This window comes from Bufo bufo, chromosome 5 (genome assembly GCF_905171765.1).
Source record: "Bufo bufo chromosome 5, aBufBuf1.1, whole genome shotgun sequence".
NCBI classification, from domain to species: Eukaryota; Metazoa; Chordata; class Amphibia; order Anura; family Bufonidae; genus Bufo; species Bufo bufo.
This window is the reverse complement of record NC_053393.1, coordinates 513276749-513297892: the sequence shown is the minus strand read 5'-3', so window position 1 is coordinate 513297892 and position 21144 is coordinate 513276749. Positions and strand designations below refer to the sequence as shown.

Sequence of the window (21144 nt, the reverse complement as noted above, 5' to 3'; positions counted from 1 at the left end):
GCACTGCAGCCAAGGTTGCTAGATTGTAGCTGCTAGCCAGAGATTCCAATAACAGAGACTTTGGCAAGAGAAGGAGTAACCAGAGGGCAATTGCTACGACAAAATGCCTAGCTCATGCTTGGATATCTGGGAGGAATTTTCACTGTGTACAGATAATTGCTGGATATACTACAACTCCTATTGTGTAGGCTTGCTCTCTGACTCTCTTAACACCACATGTTGGCCATTGCATTTGCCCTGCCTAGCACCCGCACAGAAATTTAACATCAAGGCTACCACAAAAACACCATCAAGAAGGAGCCCAAGCTACAGAGAGTGTCCTTCCTTCACTGATAGCCTAAGGGAGTACACCGTGACAGATAACCATCAGGGCCACTACCATGCCCATCATCTGCTTCAACTCCTCAGGGGCCCACTGCATTACTTTGAAGCATCCCCACTTTTGGGGTTCCTACATTTCCAAGGCAGTGAAAACTGGAAACGAAAGGTGGAATTCTGCTAAGAAATCATCTTCTACTTTCAAGTTTCCTCTAAGAAGTGAATGAGATAAAAAGCACATTAAAATTAATTAGGCTACACACTGACGTCTGCACACCATTCGGCAATTTACATGATTTCCACGCTGTCAAATAACATTTCTTCTAGGAATCGAATCATATGCTCTAGACACATTTGCAAAGCAGCAGGTATTATGAAAGAAATGATTTATGATCCTGCAAAAAAGTAATATTTATACTTATTGTCCCACCATGAAATATAATATTTATTGTATAGATCATAAGAAATGAAAAATGTTTTCCATTTGCATGGTGATAAGAAAATTATTAAAGAGTTATGATGTTTTTTTCTATGACCACAGCACCACCTAGTGTTCAAAGTGTATAGCAATGTGCACGTCCACCAAATGAGCTGAGAGCTGGAGGACATGTACCTGCTTGGCTTGGTGTCCAGACAGACACCACTTAAAGCCGCAGCGCATGTCCACTCCATTCAATGGCGGTAAGCCGTGAGCAGGTCCTAGGCATCCAGCGGCTATCTCTGTGCAGAGTTTTTGTCGGATTTTGACAGCATCAAAATCTAACTTATGAACATAGTCTTACAGAGTTAAGGAATAACCTCTGTAATATGAAGTTTTATCTCCACAAACAAGCAAAGGAACTGGCAATTGGTTTTTGTCATCTTTGTGGCACATAACAAAAGTTTACAGTTCACGCTGCCCCTGGTATGGGGCACAGCCTAATTTAGTCAATGTGTTACACAGTACAGATACAAATAATTATGTTAATTATGTCTTTCAGTGCAAAAATAATGCCACCCATACAATGTCACCATAAAATGTGTAATAAAATACCCACAACACTGTCAATAACAATTCTAAGAGTGCTAAGAGAGTTAAAAGCGTTACACAGTAAGACAAAATAGCATGTAAGGGCCCAAAAAATACTGCCATAGAGTACCCAGATAATGGCACCATCATGTATCACCTACAGTGTATTAATAATAGTCTTACAGTGCCCAGATAATACCATCATATAGATGCACCCATATAGTAGTACATATATAAAGATTTCATATGTACACTGATTACATATAGGTATGCGTACAAACAAATCTGCCACACATATAGGCTGAAAAACATGCACGCTCATCAGATACAGGCACACATTTATATTAGTCACATACTGGCACAAGATATACGAACACCACACCCTATAAATGATAAATGAAAGGTGTTTTCCCACCACAGACGTGTACGGCACATCCACAGCCCAGCTGTTTCAGTAACTCCGTTAAAGAGTAACTCCTTTTCGGCAGGATCAACCCCAACAAACCAGGCATACTGCCTGAGAGTATTGATCCTGCTAATTAAAACGATACCTCGTCTTGTGAAAATCGGTTGTGGAATTCCCGAGAGCCTATTTTTTGAGTGCTGGAGCCTAGCCCCTCAGTGCACCTCAGTTTATCAGCTTTTCAGGGCTTTTTTCTTGGCAACACCACTACCACTTTTCAGAAGCCAGGTATCATTTTAATCAGTAGGATCAGCCCTACCCGGCCTGGTGTAATAGAGATGTTCCTGCTGACAGGTGCACTTTAAATTTCCATATGGCACCTTCCTCACCAAGCAGAACAGGGTCCACTAGGTAGCAGTCAAAGAGGTTCGATTCAGGGGCGTAGCTATATGAGAAGCAGGGAAGCGGACCACCCAGGAGGAGGACTAGAAGATTTTTTTTTTTGTCAGGGTCCCCTCAACAGTATTATACAATGACATAATATACAGTAAAAGTATATGTGATGTCACAATGTCCACATATATCACCTTCACTGACAGAGCCAGGCAGTGAAGATTAATCAGGCCTGGCCTGGAAGTCTCGCTCCTACAGGTTTGCCTATGCAATCGGCGCAGGCGAAATACTGTACAGAAGATCGCTGGCACATGGGCTCTGTACTGCGCATGCACCAGCACAGAAGAAGTGGAGACAGTATAGCAGAGAGAGGGGGGGGGGGTGGCTGCAGGCGCTGGGTCCACGCCTTGTTGACGTATTTCTCACCAGCGCTGCGCTGTTATGATTGCCACCACCGCCAATTATTGGGCCCACAAATTAACCCTTTATCCACAATCCTACCAACTATAGTCGGCCATGGCTATAAATGAAATAAGGGCAATAGAAATAAATATATTTTTATATGCAGATACACATATAAATGAATAAATAATGATAGAAATAATATATGCAGAATTATTTATAGAGAGATAGACGGACACGTAGATAGAGGAGATGGATATAGATAGCGATGCCCATTTCCTCTGTGCAGCGGTGGCACTTGATCGGTAGCACTGAGGCACGATCTCACATTGCTATACAAACCCATAATCCATACATTCCACTGCAATAATCCCATCACATAGAAGGAAGAGCGCGCTTCTCACAGGAGCCTACCTTCTAGAAGCAAACGGAGACATATGGCGTAGGAGATGGTCAGACATATGCTCTCTGATGTCTGGGACTGCAGCCAGGCAGCACGCTACCAGAAGGGGATAGTTTGTTTTTATTCGCTATGTTTTCATGACACAGATGGCCAGATATTACATCTGATGAGAAGTGACAGCCCCAGCTGATCCACCATGTCGTGGCCGAGCGTTGCCACGTCGCGCAGTGCCGTCTGCTCCACGGCTGTATGAGGAAAGGCGCCCTGTTCTAAATTGGCAATAGCCGGAGGGGTGTAGTAACGGAGCAACAATAGTAGTCGTTATCTGGTGGTATTCCTTCTACGTGTTTCATGAGTCACCTGCAGCAGAAGGCTGCCCTACATATCATCATCATCCTCAGCTATAGGTAGTGCTAACCAGCTGCTTTTTAGCATTATGAAATATATAGAAGCATTGACTCCAGCTGCAGGGTGTATTTGCCTACAAATACAGATGTCACTGCCATGCTTTACACTGCCGCTTTGCTTTTTTAAATTGGCTGCTGTGTTGTACATACAAAGGGGTGTCGTAAATAAATGGGTTATCCCATGATTAATGTAAAAAATGATGACATCATATAGTACATGAAAATCTCTTTCTAAAAAAGCTAGAACCAGCCCTGTACCTCACATGGATCCAGAGATCTCCCCATTCATTGCTCTGCTGGATTTAGATCAAGGTGACAGCTCAAGGGGAGTTTCCTGTAACTGTCACAGCTTGTAACAGTAAAAAGGACTAGTGGCAGTGAAGGAGGGAACTGAGCATGTGCGTCCACCTCAGCAAGGTGGTCAGAGAGATGAGGAAATGAACAAAACAGTAGGTGGCGCTATACAGATACAGGTTTTTGAATTGCTCAGAGGCTATACTAAATTTTAATTAGATGCAGTTACAAAAGTATCCAGATCCAGGTGCTGGTTTGAAAAATGTAGAATGTTTTTTGTAGGACAAACCCCTATTCCCTTAATGTAAATCCTAAGGAATAAATACATAGTAAATACATTTTTAAAGGGGTTTTTGGAGACAACGAGACGTCCTCCTCTTGGTAGGTCATCAGTATCCGTTCTGTGGAGGGCCGACACCCAGGACCCCCGCCAATCAACTGTTTGAGAAGGCCGTGGCGCTCGCAGTGGCGCCATGGCCTTCTCCCTGCTTCAATGAGGCTGAGCTGCACCTAGGTCATGTGACTGATGAACATAAAGTCACATGGCCTAGGCTAAGCGGCAAGAAGACCGCTGCGCTACTGGGAGTGCCAGTACCTTCCCAAACAGCTGATCGGCAGGGTTTTCGGGTGTCAGACCCCCACCGATCCAGAACGGTCATTTCCTGTGTCATGAGGGACCAAGAAATAGAGACCAGCAGGAACCTGGTAAGAGCCGAAACGGGAACAGCGGGTGATCAGAGAGGGGAGGCATCGTTTCATGTTTTTTTGCCATTAGGACCCTTTTTAAAAAAACAAATTACTGGATAGAACCCCTCTAAAGGGGCTGTCTCACTTCAGCAAATAGCAGCGGTGGTCGTGCTTGCGCACTATAGGAAAAATCGTCGGCCTCTCTGGTGGTCGAGACCGCGAGACTGCACATAGGTCTCCGCTTTTTCCTACACTGTGCAAGCACAGCCGCCTCTGCTGGATTGCAGGGTGGTCGTAACCATGGAAACAAGCAGTGTATAATGTGATGGAAAAATGAATCCAGCCAGCAAAGGAGGAAATACGGACAATCACAATACATTAGTAAGTGCCTTGTATTCACTTCCTCTGCATGATGAATGCCATTTGCTGAAGTGAGACGACCCCTTTAGCTATTCTATTTTCTCCACTTCTCAACAAATAATCTTTTTCATAACTCTCACTATAAATTCTGTCAAGGTCTTTCAATATGGGTGAGAGCGGAGTAACAGGATGCAGGCACAGCTCCAAAGTGCATTCATGGGAAAAATAAAAATGTATATGGTATACAGATTGCTTTATATTAGCCTCTGTTCAGACCACCGCTAGGCTCCGATAAACCGCGCGGGCACTTACGCGATGTCATAATGTTCATAATGCACAGCTAAAGGTCATAGAATTCTGTGAGATTACAATTGTCAGAAGCTGGTTACCTACTGTTATATGTGTGATGTCATACACTGCAAGGAGAAGCCAAATACTATGACATCATAATCAAAAGCTCCTTATATATTGTTAAATATTTGATGTCATAACTTTAAGAGTAAAGTCATATACTATAACATCCTAACCATCCGCTGCCTGCATACATCATGTCCTAGCATCTGTAGTATCCAGAGCTGGAGATACTTGCAAATTGTTTGTTGTTTAATGTTTGTCACGTTATTTAAAGGGGTTATCCAAGACTATAAAAATGTCCCCCATATGCCGAGCCCCTGACACTGAATATACTTACCTGGTTCCCCGCGCCACTCCTGGTCCCCGCACCGCCGCAGCTGCTTCTCCCCGTGCGCAGATGAAAACCTCTGGTGTCGGGGGGAGCAGCCAATGGCAGGCGGGGATGGGACAAGCCCCCCCCTAGAATCACGGGTGACGCTAGAGAGGCTTGTCCCCATCTGCCATTGGCTGCTTCCCCCGACACCAGAGGTTTTCATCCGCGCACGGGGAGAAGCAGCTGCGGCGGTGCGGGGACTAGGAGTGGCGCGGGGAGACAGGTAAGTATATTCAGTGTGAGGGGCCCGGCATATGGGGGACATTTTTATAGTTATATATATATATATATATATACATACACTCACCTAAAGAATTATTAGGAACACCATACTAATACGGTGTTGGACCCCCTTTTGCCTTCAGAACTGCCTTAATTCTATGTGGCATTGATTCAACAAGGTGCTTATAGCATTCTTTAGAAATGTTGGCCCATATTGATAGGATAGCATCTTGCAGTTGATGGAGATTTGAGGGATGCACATCCAGGGCACGAAGCTCCCGTTCCACCACATCCCAAAGATACTCTATTGGGTTGAGATCTGGTTACTGTGGGGGACATTTTAGTACAGTGAACTCATTGTCATGTTCAAGAAACCAATTTGAAATGATTCGAGCTTTGTGACATGGTGCATTATCCTGCTGGAAGTAGCCATCAGAGGATGGGTACATGGTGGTCATGAAGGGATGGACATGGAAAGAAACAATGCTCAGGTAGCCCGTGGCATTTTAACGATGCCCAATTGGCACTAAGGGGCCTAAAGTGTGCCCAGAAAACATCCCCCACACCATTACACCACCACCACCACCACCAGCCTGCACAGTGGTAACAAGGCATGATGGATACATGTTCTCATTCTGTTTACGCCAAATTCGGACTCTACCATTTGAATGTCTTAACAGAAATCGAGACTCATAAGACCAGGCAACATTTTTCCAGTCTTCAACAGTCCAATTTTGGTGAGCTTGTGCAAATTGTAGCCTCTTTTTCCTATTTGTAGTGGAGATGAGTGGTACCCGGTGGGGTCTTCTGCTGTTGTAGCCCATCCGCCTCAAGGTTGTGCGTGTTGTGGCTTCACAAATGTTTTGCTGCATACCTCGGTTGTAACGAGTGGTTATTTCAGTCAACGTTGCTCTTCTATCAGCTTGAATCAGTCGGCCCATTCTCCTCTGACCTCTAGCATCCACAAGGCATTTTCGCCCACAGGACTGCCGCATACTGGATGTTTTTCCCTTTTCACACCATTCTTTGTAAACCCTAGAAATGGTTGTGCGTGAAAATCCCAGTAACTGAGCAGATTGTGAAATACTCAGACCGGCCCGTCTGGCACCAACAACCATGCCACGCTCAAAATTGCTTAAATCACCTTTCTTTCCCATTCTGACATTCAGTTTGGAGTTCAGGAGATTGTCTTGACCAGGAGCACACCCCTAAATGCATTGAAGCAACTGCCATGTGATTGGTTGACTAGATAATTGCATTAATGAGAAATAGAACAGGAGTTCCTAATAATTCTTTAGGTGAGTGTATATATATAAACCCTTTAATGCCATCTATTGTGGTTTTTATATATGGCATATACCCAGCGTGGTTATGCAAGGAAGTGACGTAGTTAACTAACTCTAACATGGCCTCTACAGGAAGCTTGGGTATGGATCCTGGATCTGCCCCTAGGTCAGTCTAGAGCAGGGATGGCCAACTTGAGGCTCTCCAGCTGTTGCAAAACTACAACTCCCAGCATGCCCAGACTGCCTACAGCTAGCCTACAGCAGGGCATGGTGGGAGTTGTAGTTTAACAACAGCTGGAGAGCCGCAGGTTGGCCATGCCTGGTCTAGAGAGTTCCAGCTAGTAGAGGAAGATTGAGGAAGCAAATCCATACGCTCCAATCCTCACAGGACTGGGCTAAAGTTACAGAGAATCACCTAAGGCTACTTTCACACTGCCGTTTCTGGGTCCGCCTGTGAGATCCGTTTCAGGGCTCTCACAAGCGGCCCCAAATGGATCAGTTTAGCCCCAATGCATAATACATAGATGACATTGGTGTTAGCCCAATAAAGACAGTAGCAGGGTGCAGGAGTGGTACCACCACTCTGGGGTGTTACATCATCAACTCCATGCAAAAGTCACAACATCTTGTGACTTCACAAACACCAGCAGCTGCTTACATACTATAACATGTGTGATGTCATAACATTCAGAGAAATGTCACATACTATGACATCAGAATCATCAGCTGTTTCAAATGTAATGTTATTATGTCAGAGCAAAGGCCACTTCTATGACATCATAATCAGCAGCAGCTACTTATTTGTAATGTATAATGTAACTTTTCATGCATTAAATGTACATGTGAAAGAGGTTGTCCCATCTCAGCCTTACATGTAAGTAGTTTGCTGTGCTACACTGTCTGCAAAGCTCACATTCACTGCTATGGGATTTATGGAAACGGGAGCGGCGGCGGCTGCTTCTCCATTTCCGTAGCCCCGCCTTCCCCGGCCGGCGCTTGCTGCAGTTATTCCCATCTCAGCCATGAAGGGCAGAGATGGGACAATCCTTTTAAGACTCTGTTGATACTAGCATCATGGCTTCCATTCATAACAAGCTATGCACCCTGATGGATCTGACTGGTTTGTAATAGGGTCTGTCTAGTTTGTGTCAGGGGTCTGGGGTTTTTACCAAAAATACAACTGTATTGATGAAGTGGAAAGATGCAAGTGTTAAAAAGAGCCTAAATGTACCGCTTCATTGGAATGTATGAAATGTAAGTGCTTGGTTCCAGACACTTTAAGAACTATGCCCTGACACCCAGCACCACACCCCTGGACCTCACGTGCAAGAAACCAAACTAAATGAAACTGGATGAACATGTGCCGAAAGATCAGAAACGCCCATAGAAAGAAATAATTTAAGTACATTCTTTTCTTGCCTTCCCCCATTTGTTCTTGAAAGGAAACTGACATTTCTCAAAGTAAATGGCTTAAATGGCAACATAGTAACAAAATGTCACCTACAAAAGAAACAAGTATGAAAAAGCTCATCATAATGCGATAGGTGTCGACATTTTTTACAGGGTTCACTCCATTGTGCAATGTGTCTGCCATTTCTCAATCGCAATCTCAAGCCTTGGCAAGGAGCACTTACTTAAAGGGGATGTGTCAGCAGAAAATGACCTACTGTTTAAATCACATTTTTATGTTAATATTTTTAAAGAATATTTGATGATGCTATATTTAATGTTGATGGTTTAAAGAAAATCCTAAAATCCTGCAGTTTTCACGGGCCACTAATCCTTATAATAGGCACCACTTCCCTCTTCTTTACAGATCACTTATCAGCAGTCATCTCATCATCAATAATGGAGGATTACAATGACAGATTCACCATTCACAATATGTGATATCACAGCCTCTCTCTTCCTCCCTGTACAGGTCACAGAGCATGCCTAGAAAACTCTCCCATAGAAGTCAACCAATCCACTCCAACCTTTTGGTCTATTGTGTCTATAGCCCATGGTGACTGCCCTAAAGCATATCTCTAAATGTTGTTACCAACAGCTCAGGCAAGATGGCAGCCCACTTAAAGGGGTTATGCAAGACTATAAAAAATATACTGGCGCCGCTCCTGGTCCTCGCACTGCCGCTGCAGCTTCTAGTCTCCCTAGTATCGCGCGTGATGGGGCTGTTGTCACCCTCCCTATTGGGAGTGATTGCAGTATTCAGTGAGGAGACAGTGGATGTCTGTGTACTGTAGTGTCTGCTGAGGCAGCAGAACGCAGCACTGAGGAAAACTAGCTCATAAGAAAGCTTAAACATCAGCTAAAGTGGAGAGAAAATAATTTATATATTTGAAAAGCATTCCAGTGTTGAGGGGAGGTGCAAGTAGAAGCCCTGCGAAGATAAACTGCTTAACAAGAAGCTTATAGATTCCATACCAGACATTGTCCAGAAAGATAGAGGCCTCTGGCCCTGGAGAAACCTAAAAGACAGAATCTGAATATGCCCACTATACTACATCCTGCCACGGAAACCTGTAGTCACAAAAACTGAGTACGGCAACCTGCTAAAAAGGTGCAGAGCTTAGTCTGACATTGGGGTCCGCCCCATGGTTGCAAAGCGAGAAGTATTGCATCCCTATTTCTGAATGCTTATGCAAAAGTCAGCTAGAGAAGTGCAGTGTGAGAAGAATTGCTTTAAAGAGATATCTTGCCTATTAACTGTTACTGCAGGCATGTAACCTAAGTGGTCTGTGGACACTGCACGTTGTGTAAGAACTGCCAGTCCATACATGTCCTCTTGTAGCAGTTTTTCTTCTTTTAAATATTCTCTCCTCTTTTAGGCTACTTTCACACTTGCGTTCGGGGTTTTGCTTGTGAGTTCCGTTTGAAGGCTCTCATAAACGGCCCCGAACGCATCCGTACAGCCCTAATGCATTCTGAGTGGATAAGGATCCGCTCAGAATGCATCAGTATGGCTACGTTTCGCCTCCGTTCCGCTCAGCAGGCGGACACCCGAACGCAGCTTGCAGCGTTCGGGTGTCTGCCTGGCCGTGCGGAGCCAAACAGATCCATCCAGACTTACAATGTAAGTCAATGGGGACGGATCCGTTTGTCCTGGCTCCGCTTTGACACGGATCCGTTAGAAACCGTTCACGTCTCTGCGCATGCCCAGTAACTTCCTGTCCCTCCCCTAATCGTCGGCCATTTTGGATTATCGACTTGATGAAGACTGGTAAGTATATGAAGTTTTGTCTGTTTGGGAAGGGGTGTGTGTGTGTCTGAAACAGTGGGGGCTGCTGGCACTGGTGGTGGGGGCTGCCTTTATGGGGGGCTTCTGGCACTGGGGGGGCTGCTGGCACTGCGGGGGGGGGGGGCTGGAACTGGGGGGGGCTGCTGGCACTGCAATGATGTTTGTGGCTGGAATTGTGCGGTGCTTCTGGCACTGCCGGGGTTTATGTGGCTGGAACTGTGGGTGCTGCTGGCACTGCGGGGGTGTTTGTGGCTGAAACTGTGGTTGCTGCTGGCACTGCGAGGATGTGTGTGGCTGGAATTGGGGGGTCTGCTGGCACTGCGGGGGTGTTTGTGGCTGGAACTGTGCAGTGCTTCTGGCACTGCAGGGGTTTTTGTGGCTGGAACTGTGGTTGCTGCTGGCACTGCGAGGATGTGTGTGGCTGGAACTGTGCGGTGCTTCTGGCACTGCAGGGGTTTTGTGGCTCGAACTGTGGGGTCTGCTGGCACTGCGGGGGTGTTTGTGGCTGGAAGTGTGGTTGCTGCTGGAACTGTGGGGTCTGCTGGCACTGCGGGGGGGTGTAGCTGGAACTGTGGTGGCTGCTGGAATTGGGGGGGCTGAGGGCACTGTGGGAAGGTTGTTTGGAACTGGGGGGCTGATGTCACTGTGGGGGGCTGATGTCACTGTGGGGGGCTGCTGGCACTATGGGGGGCTGCTGTCTCTGGGGTGTTTATGGCACTTGGGGGGATTATGGCTCCTGTCAGATTAATTTTTTTAATCATTTTATTATTAGGGTCGTTCCAAAAAAAATAAAAAAAATTGAAATTTAAAGAAAGTTCTGCGGTGGGCAAGTACCAACCTATATTTTAAAAAGTAAGTATTAAAAAAATAAAATAAATTGTTGATATATGTGGAAATAGTGCTCTAAACAAGGACCTTTAACGTTATCTGCATTTTGTCTGGTTTTCTGTTGCATACAGATGTCATCAAAGACGACAAGCATTGATTGGAAAAACCCACCCAGAAGGCGCCGGCGTATTCAGTGGCCGGTAAGTATAAAATCAACACTTGGAGTTTGTACTGTTTGATTCGTTGCATTAATCAGTATGTGCTCTTATTATAGATTTCTTCATCATCAGCGGAGGGCTCTCCGGATGTGGCCGGCTCACCTGCCGGGGCTCGCTCACCAGCGCTGGAATCGCCAGCGTCCAGGGAAGGTGGACCAAGCCCGGACCGGGGCTGTCAAGAAGTAAGAATATATATATAGATATTTAATTTATTTTTTTATTTAAATACATTCCTTTTTTTAAAAATAAAAAATTTGTTTCAGCAATCTGCACCTAGAGCTACCAGCGAGGATCACCCAGTCGCCTCCAGAGTACGCGGGAAAGAGCGTGGCGGTCGTAGACGTGTAAGTCTTGAATTAAGTAGTTTTAATTTGCATTTTGTATTAGGATTTACATTTAATTTTGTATTTACTTTTTTTCAGGGTTCCGTAGGCTCCACCAGGGAAGATGAGGAGTTCGGGGTTCCTACCATAGATAACCTGCTCCTCATCCAACTGGTGGAGGCGCATCCATCATTATGGGACCACTCCGACCGCCACCACCCTGATCATCGGACCCAGCGGCTTTGGAGGGACATCTGTGCCGAAATTATTGAGACCTGGGGGGATCTAAATGCGGCGGCTCAGGAGAAATATGGTAAGTAAGACAATATGTATTTTAATACATTCAAATATTGTTCTTTTCCTTTCATCATGCTGATTTTATTTTGTATGTTTTTTTTCTATAGTCAAACTGGTTACAACCCGTTGGCGATCTATCCGGGACCGCTTCAGGAGGGATTTTAACAAGGAGGTTCAGGCCCCGAGTGGCTCCGGAGGAACCTCTGGGACCACATACATCCATACGGCGGCCCTGGGGTTCCTACGAAAGGCGATGGCACCAAGAAGGTAAATATTTTTAACAACAGTTTTTTTGTAAAGGGGCTGTCTGAGACAGCGGAGCGTTTGGCTCCCCTGTTTTGGCCAGCTACCTATGGTATACGGTAGACATAGCATAGAACATGGATGTTTTATTTAAAGAACAATTCATAACTTTCCTTATTTTTTTCCTACAGAAGTGCCATCAGCACTCGGGAGCCTGAACAACCTCCTGAGGCGGAACCGGAACAGATCGCCAGCTCCAGCCCTCTTGTCCCTCATGTATCGGCTCAGAATAATCCGGGTCCCCTACCGGATCCCTCCGCTCAACAGAGGCTCTTAGGTTTTCGCCAAAATTTGAGAGCCCTGGTGAGCGGGCAGAGATCCGGTAGGCCAAATCGAGCTGATTATGCGAACCTTGTAGAGGTAGTTTCCGACGCTCTAGAAGGTTTTGCCGAACATCAGAAGGAGTTTGGTGCTGACTTGATTCGCCGCTGGTAGGGGGCGGAGTCGGCGATTCAATGCAGCCCAAACTACCATTATGGGCTAAGCATGATCGGTTTGATGGACTCAATGACGCCCGGGCAGTTGCACGAGTTTAAGACCATGCTAGAGAACGGGTCATGGGAAATTATGCACATTATTAACATGACCATCAATAATGAGCTATCTTTTGGCTCTTTATTGATCGTAGACCCTATGATTGGCACATGAACAAGCAAATGCTTGTTCATTGTTCAATCTTGTGCCCTTTCATATGAGCCCTTGTGGGAGTCACGGTCCATCCGCATCATCAGGAATTCATTAATAAATTGTAATTTTACCGTTTAATGATTTCCCAATGACGCTCTAATATAACTAGTGTGATTACCACAAGGGACACGCAAAGGGACATACAAAGGGGTATTCACATAGACAATGGGGGGATTTCGCTTGAATATGCCCCCATTGTCTGATAGGTGTGGGTAACATTGGTAGGACCCGCACCTATATCGAGAACGAAGCGGGGAGCACTGTTGCTGGAGGATAAGAAATTTCCCATGGTATGTCCACCACCAAGCGCTAATCCCCGCCTCTCCCATAGAAATGAATGGAGGGCGGCAGCGCAGTGCGACCTCATCCACTTTCTTGGCTCCGTTCTCAATATATGTGAGGGTACCAGCGGTGGGACCCGCATCTATAAGACAATGTGGGCATATCTTAGTGGTGCGGGCCATATGTCCCGTAGTGGAATTGATTGTGCGCACGAGAGTACACAGCATCATAGTGTACAATGATTCTGTGCAAGTTGAGCTGCCCGCGGGGATATAGTCTTGCACTAATAGATCATATGAGTGCGGGACAATAGCCCAGTTTGCGGCACAACATGGTCAGCATCATGATGCTCTGTACTCCCGTACGCGCGATCAATGACGATCAAGGACATATGGCCCGCTAACGAACAATATACATCTTTAAGTGCATGTAGTCGTGTACAAGAGTCCGAAAGGTGTGGTCCATTATCAAAGCCGGACCAACTTTGAATTTCAACAAGATAGCCCTGGAGAAATATAGGAGCATTACAACCCTGGGGATCTGAATACATGAAGATGGAACCTACTTGCTACTCATTCCAAAACGGATCCGCTAAACGGATGGCAAAACGGAAACAAACGTGACAAACGGATCCGCAATACAGACGGATCCGTTTGAACGGATCCGTCTGAATGGCTTCCGTTTGTCTCCGTTTAGTCAGTTTATTGACGGATCCGTTTCAAATGCATTTCAAACGGATCCGTGAAACGCAAGTGTGAAAGTAGCCTTACCTTGTTGATTCCCTTAATGTATTTAAAAGTTTCTATCATATCCCCTCTGTCTCGTCTTTCTTCCAAGCTATACATATTAAGGTCCTTTAACCACTTTTCGTCCGCCCATAGGATATAAACGTCCTATGGGTGGACCTCTATTTCGGAAAGCACGTTTTAAAACGTCCGTTCAGAAATCGCAGCTGCACGCTAATCGTGCAGCTGCTGATCGGGTTGCCCGCTGTCAATGACAGCAGGGCAACCCAGAGAGGAGGCAGGGACAGTGCCCAGGTGTCCCTGCCTTCACGATCGCTGCAGACACAGCGCTCACCGAGCGCTGTGTCTGCAGAGAAGGAAGCGCTGTGCGCTTCCTGTTCCGGCCCGGCGGTCATGTGACCGCCGTGACCGGAGTGTGCAGGAGCTGTGTGAGGTCTCTCAGAGACCTCGATCAGCCCTGCTGTGAGGCTGTACAGCGCTGGATTGCTGCTGTACAGCCTCTCTGGGGGTGCATTTGTCCTGTAACTGGGGCTACTATGTCAGCCCCAGTTACAGGAGAAATCAACAGTGAAAAAAAAAAAGAAAAAGTGAAGCAAATGTCCCCCAGAGGTCTTGTATGACTTTATGGGGGACGAAAAGTGTAAAATAAAATAAAAAAAATAAAGGGTGGAAAAAATAAAATAAAGTTTCACATGTAAAAAAAAAAAAAGTTCCCAAGTAAGGAATAAAAAAAAAATTTAAAAATAGAAAAAATAAAATAGACATATTTGGTATTGCCGCGTCCGTAAAAAACAGCTCTATAAAAATATCACATGACCTAACCCCTCGGGTGAACACCGTAAAAAAAAAAACTGTGTCAAAACAAGAAATTTTTGTCACCTTGCATCACAAAAGGTGCAACACCAAGTGATCAAAAACGCGTATGTCCCACAAAATAGTACCAATAAAACCGTCACCTCATCCCGCAAAAAATGAGCCCCTACATAAGAAAATCTCTCAAAAAATAAAAAAACTATAGCTCTCAGAACATGGACACATTAAAACATATTTTTTTTGTTTCAAAAATGCTATTATTGTGTAAAACTTTAATAAATGAGAAAAGGTATACATATTAGGTATCGCCACGTCCGTAACAATCTGCTCTATAAAAATGTCACTTGACTGAACCCCTCAGGTGAACGCTGTAAAAATAAATAAATAGAAACTGTGCTAAAACAATCAATTTTTTGGTCACCTTGCCCCATAAAGTGTTATAATGAATGATCAAAAAAATCATATGTACCCAAAAATAGTACTAATAAAACTGGCAACTTATCCCCTAGTTTCCAAAATGGGGTCACTTCTTGGGAGTTTCTACTGTAAGGGTGCATCAGGGGGCTTCAAATGGGACATGGCATCTAAAAACCATGTGGAGTTCCTTTTCTTCTGCGCCCTGCCGTGTGCCCATACAGCAGTTTACGACCACATGTGAGGTGTTTCTGTAAACCGCAGAATCTGGGTAATAAATATTGAGTTTTGCTTGGCTGTTAACCATGGATGTGTTAAAGAAAAAAATTGATTAAAATGGAAAATCTGCCAAAAAAGTGAAATTTAAAAATTTGATCTCCATTTTCCTTTAATTCTTGTGGAACGCCTAAAGGGTTAACAAAGTTTGTAAAATCGGTTTTGAATACCTTGAGGGGTGTAGTTTCTACAATGGGGTCATTTATGGGGGTATCCACTATGTAGGCCCCACAAAGTGACTTCAGACCTGAACTGGTCCTTAAAAAGTGGGTTTTGGCAATTTTCTTAAAAATTTGAAGAATTGCTTCTAAACTTCTAAGCCTACTAACGTCCTAAAAAAATAAAATGACATTTCCAAAATGATGCCAACATAAAGTAGACATATGGGGAATGTTAAATAATAAATATTTTATGAGGTATCACTTTCTGTTTTAAAAGCAGAGAAATTGAAATTTAGAAAATTGCGAATTTTTCAAATTTTTGGGTAAATTTGGGATTTTTTCATAAATAAAGGTGAGATATTTTGACTCAAATTTATGACTATCATGAAGTACAATGTGTCACGAGAAAACAATCTCTGAATGACGTGGATAAGTAAAGGCGTTCCAAAGTTATTACCACATAAAGTGAGATATGTCAGTTTTGCAAAATTTGGCCTGGTCAGGAAGGGGGCAAATGGCCCAGATGGCAAGTGGTTAAAGGGGTTGTCCGGGATCAAGATTGTTTTTTGAAAAACAGTTAAATCACTGTTAATAGTGGATTGAAGGTCCCCCCAGATGTTTTTAGGTATTTTTACACTTCAGCTGGGCTCCTACAGTCCCCCACTGATTGTTTACCTCTATGTCTATGTGTGCTGTAACTACCAGCGCAGCATTGCGTTGTTTCCTTCGTGCAGCCGTCCCCCTAATTCATATGCCGCCTCCTGCCGGAAGTATTCCTCCCTCTTAGTCACGCCCCTAAGCGCCTCCTGGCTCAGTCCCTCCATCCTTGCTAAGAATACGCCCTGCCCGGTGACGTCACCGGACCAGAGGGGCGGCGCTTGGCGCAATGTGTTGCCGTCTAGTTTCCGCCCCTCAGTGCGCTCTGCATAATCACTGAGGCTGGCTGTGACGTCACCGGGCTCCCTGCGAAGCGGAAGCAGAGGCTTCGCTCTGCAGAAAAGGACCCGGTACGTCACTGAATCTTTGAAAAGTGGCACTTCCGGCAGAGAATTTAGGACAAGAAAACGGGGGATCAGAAAAATCTTGCAAAGGTACGACAGGACTGTATGTAATATTTATGTGCTTGGTGTTCTCTTACAGCAATGTCCCCAATCCCGGACAACCCCTTTAATCTTTCCTGGTAAGTTTTATCCTGCAATCCATGTACTAGTTTAGTAGCTCTTCTCTGAACTGTCTCCAAAGTATTAATATCCTTCTGGAGATATGGTCTCCAGTACTGAGCACAATACTCCAAATGAGGTCTCACTAGTGCTCTGTAGAGCGGCATGAGCACCTCCCTCTTTCTACTGGTAATGCCTCTCCCTATACACCCAAGCATTCTGCTAGCATTTTCTGCTGCTCTATACATTGTCTGCCTACCTTCAAGTCTTCTGAAATAATGTTTATTGTAATATATCCAGTTTATTTGTACTGTTATTGCACTATATCTGCACTGTACTGTGAAAGGGGTTTGTGCATAGCCAGCTGATGTTGAGAGACATTGGGACATTCTACCTATACCCTGAGAGGTTAGAAATCTTCCACAGTCACTATAGGAGAGTATGCAGAGTTACGTTTTGGAAGGAAAAACAGACACAGTGGCCCTTTGACTGCCTGGTTTAGCTCTGTTGTTTATGTCTGTAGAATTGTTTATGAAGGAAAACTGCTTAGTCATTCCCATAGACTTGTATTGAAACTCTGTATAAGTCTATGGCAGACTAAAATTGCAACAATGTTTCAGTTTAGGTTGTGCTTCTCCACTCCACCCCCTCACACTAGAAAGTTTTAGTTCAGTTAGAAACTGTTTATAAGAAGAGAAGTTAGAGCTCCTAGTTGTCTGCAGATAGGGACCAGTGTTTAGTAGAAGAGACTTTGCCAGACTGCACGAGCAACCAGAAGAAGATGCTGAGATGGGGATACTCTGCCACAGACCCTGGGTCACCAGCCCTTTGACCAGAGGGCCAGCTGGACAACTGAGCCATAGAACCTGAGCAACCAGCCTTTTGGCCAGGGTACCAGCCTTCTGAGAGAGAGAGGGAAAGCTAGCTCAGGTCTCTACTCAACACAGAACCTTCTTCTGCCAGGGAGGAGACTGGAGAAGCCAGCTCAGTGTCTTGTCTATTAAGTTTTGCATGGGAGTTCCTCTGGTAAAGAAGCACACTGATTTACTGCAAACCCTGACTTTGTGGACTTATATCCTAATTGGGGTGCACCACACCTTACCATCCATTACCTCCAGAGAGGAGCAACATGTGATGACACCTCAATGGTAGCGTAGTGTTGCGACCACCCCAAACCCAGCCACTGCACAGGGTCAAGTCAGGGCATAGTGCAGGGGGCCATCTAGGGGTAAGATAGGTTAGGGACACAATTATGATGAAGCAGGTCCTCCATTGTATAGTCAAATTCTCCAAAATAGTAACTTCCACGTATGCTGTATATCAGTCTAACCAGAGAAGTATTCCTTTCTTCTGTGTTTTGAGTATTATATTCTACACCATTTTTAGCAGGACACAGTAGTGAACATGCAACTTCTCCTTTAGATATCCATAAGAGGAAATTGATGAACTTGTAGTAGGACTAAATAGAGGAATGGCACAAATAAGTATAGATGCTCCAGAATTGTTACTACTTGGTGAATGCAAGTAGTTACCAAAACAGACATGTCAGTAGAGGAGACAGGTCCCCACCTCTCGCACAGAAAACTGGATGGAGCAGAATCAGCAATCTGTACTGTCTGTACCCTTAACCCCGTATAGCCTAACAAGGTGACATCATGTGTCTTTAAGGAACCGCAAGTCATTAAGGATCACCCATGCACACAGATTGCTAACATTCTTTAACAAGAATGTACTAATTGTATACAGGAGCTGAACAATGACTGTAATGTGTAATGCAGAGACGTTATTTGGATGCGACTCCAATCGGCACCATTGCTTAAGGCTCCCCCTGCTCTCTCTCACACCTCCATACATGGGTCACACAACTAGGGATGAGCGAATCTACAGTATTAGAATGTATTGGCTCCGATGAGCCAAAGTTATTACTCCATGAAGTCTCGCAAGACTTCGGGTAATAACTTCAAAAATTTATTTCTACTGTAAAAAAACATTTCCCGAACTCGGGCTTCGATTCCAAGGTACTTGTTTTTTTTTAAAATATTTTTTCTTTTATTTATATTTTATTGTATTTTTTTTTTTGCTTATTCTTTTGCTTATTTTTAACCCCTTCAGGACCAGGCCATTTTCCATTTATTTCATTTTTGTTTTTTACTCCCAGACTTCCCAGAACCATAACTTTTTAATTTTTCTATTCACATAGCCAGTAGTAGGAAACTGGAAAAAAAAATTCAAATGGGATGTAATTATAAAAAAAACTCAATTCTGCCACAGTTTTATGAGGCAAGGGGGGGGGGGGGGGGGGTTTACAGCATTTCCCATGCAATAAAACTGACCTGCTACCTTGATTCTCCAGGTCAGTACTGTACAGTACAGTTCTAATGCTGAAAAAAATTAAAAAACTTTGGGGAAAAAAATCTTTTTTTTTGTATCGCCATATTATAACTCCCATAACTTTTTTATTTTTAAGTCTACAGTACAGTGTGAGGGCTCATTTTTTGCAGGACGGTCTGTGGTTTTTATTGATACCAGTGTGTATGAATTTTTGATCACTTTTTAAATAAATTTTTTGGGGTGGTGAAGTGACAACAAATTGCAAATCGGCTATGTTAATGTTTTTTTTCCATTACACCATTCTAGGGATGGGATAAATATTTTTACATTTTAATACTATAGATTTCACACACAGTGATGCCTATGATGTTTATTTTATTTTTATTGTTTCTTTAGGCTACATTCACACGACCATATGAAGGAGTCCGCATCTGTTGGGCAATTTTGCAGAACGGGTGCGGACCTATTCATTTCTATGGGGCCACAAAAGCACACGGTGTGTTGTCCGCATCCATTGCTATGTGCCGCGGGCCCACAAAAAAAATAGAACATGTCCTATTCTTGTCCGCAATTGCGGACAAGAATAAGAATTTTCTATGACAGCCGCGGCATGTGAGGTCCGCAAATTGCAGAACGCACATGGGCCGGTGTTCGTGTTTTCTAAATCCGCAATTGGCGGATCTGCAAAACACCACGTTCGTGTGAATGTAGCCTTATTTTTATTTTGGGGAAAGGGGGCTGATTTGAATTTTTTGAAAACTGTTAATATATGTAAATAATATTAAAAAAAAATGTTTTTTTTTCTTTCTTTTATACTTCTTTTTAAAAGTTCCTCAGATCACTTCTCTCATAGACTCTAATACATTAGCAGGCATCAGCCCAGGGCATCTGCTGCTTACTATACTTTTGGCACATATGTCACCCTAGATGTCATTAAATGACCTCTGGGGGACACGGACACTTTTTTTTAATCTTGTTCTTGGGGGCATTCAAAGGAGCAGCACGGAGCAGGTAAGTGTGAATCTTCTGTTTCATTGGCCATGCTTTTTTACCAGAAAACCCCTTTATTAGTCACCTTGTGTGAGATGTTCACAGGGGTTTGTTTGTTTAGTGACAATTTGATTATTTATGTGGTTATCATTTTCTATAATACAGGTCATTGTTAAACAGATCAGCATACAAGAAGTCTAGATAAAAATTGTAAATGTTCCACAGGTTACACCTTCCCATGAATCCTTGGCAGTCATGTACAACCCTACTGCAATCTTTGTTTGTTCACTTGGGTGCCAATTGAATGATAGCTAAAAAAAGCAAGCAAAAAAGTTCTGAAAAAATGAACATAAAATAAAATGGGCCAAACCATATAAAAAAAAAAAAAAGTGACATTTATTAGATCTGGTTCGCACGCAACTTCTTGCAAAAAAAAAATCGCAACTTTTGGCCTCCTGCACCACCTCATGCCACTTTCAAAAGTGGGCTGGGATTAAGGCCAAGTTTCTAGATTAGAGCTACTTTATGTCTCCTTCATCTTCTGCGACATTCGCAAAAGTCGTAAAAATTGTCTCAACTCCAGGCTACTCCATGCTAGAAAAGCCCAATTCGCAGTTTTAATGATATCGGCATAAACATTACACTTATGTCAAATTCATTATTACTGTGCACCATTTTATAAATTAGGCATACCCGCACAAACCAAAGGCAGACCTAAAACTGACACAAAAAAAGACCACAACTTATAAATTCCCCCCATGGAGCACGCATTTACATGCCTGGCAGGTGACTGCATAAGGGTAAATAGCTACTTGGCCTCAGTCTGGCTTCTGACACCATAAGGCCTCCTGCACACGACCGTTGTGTGCACCCGTGGCCGTTGTGCCGTTTTCCGTTTTTTTTCGCGGACCCATTGACTTTCAATGGGTCCGTGGAAAAATCGGAAAATGCACCGTTTTGCAGCCGCATCCGTGATCCGTGTTTCCTGGCCGTGAAAAAAATATGACCTGTCCTATTTTTTTCACGGCCAACGGTTCACGGACCCATTCAAGTCAATGGGTCCGTGAAAAATCACGGATGCACACAAGATTGTCATCCGCGTCCGTGATCCGTGTCCGTGATCCGTGTCCGTTTTTTCCTATCATTTCAATGGCAAACTTGACTTA

General features: G+C 44.1%; 1 protein-coding gene across 2 annotated transcripts in view; it reads right to left on the bottom strand.

The window, feature by feature from the left end:
* The window catches only part of NEBL (nebulette), a 277903-nt gene that overhangs the window by 161739 nt on the left and 95020 nt on the right, over window positions 1-21144 (bottom strand). The gene's annotated exons all lie outside the window — the stretch shown is intronic.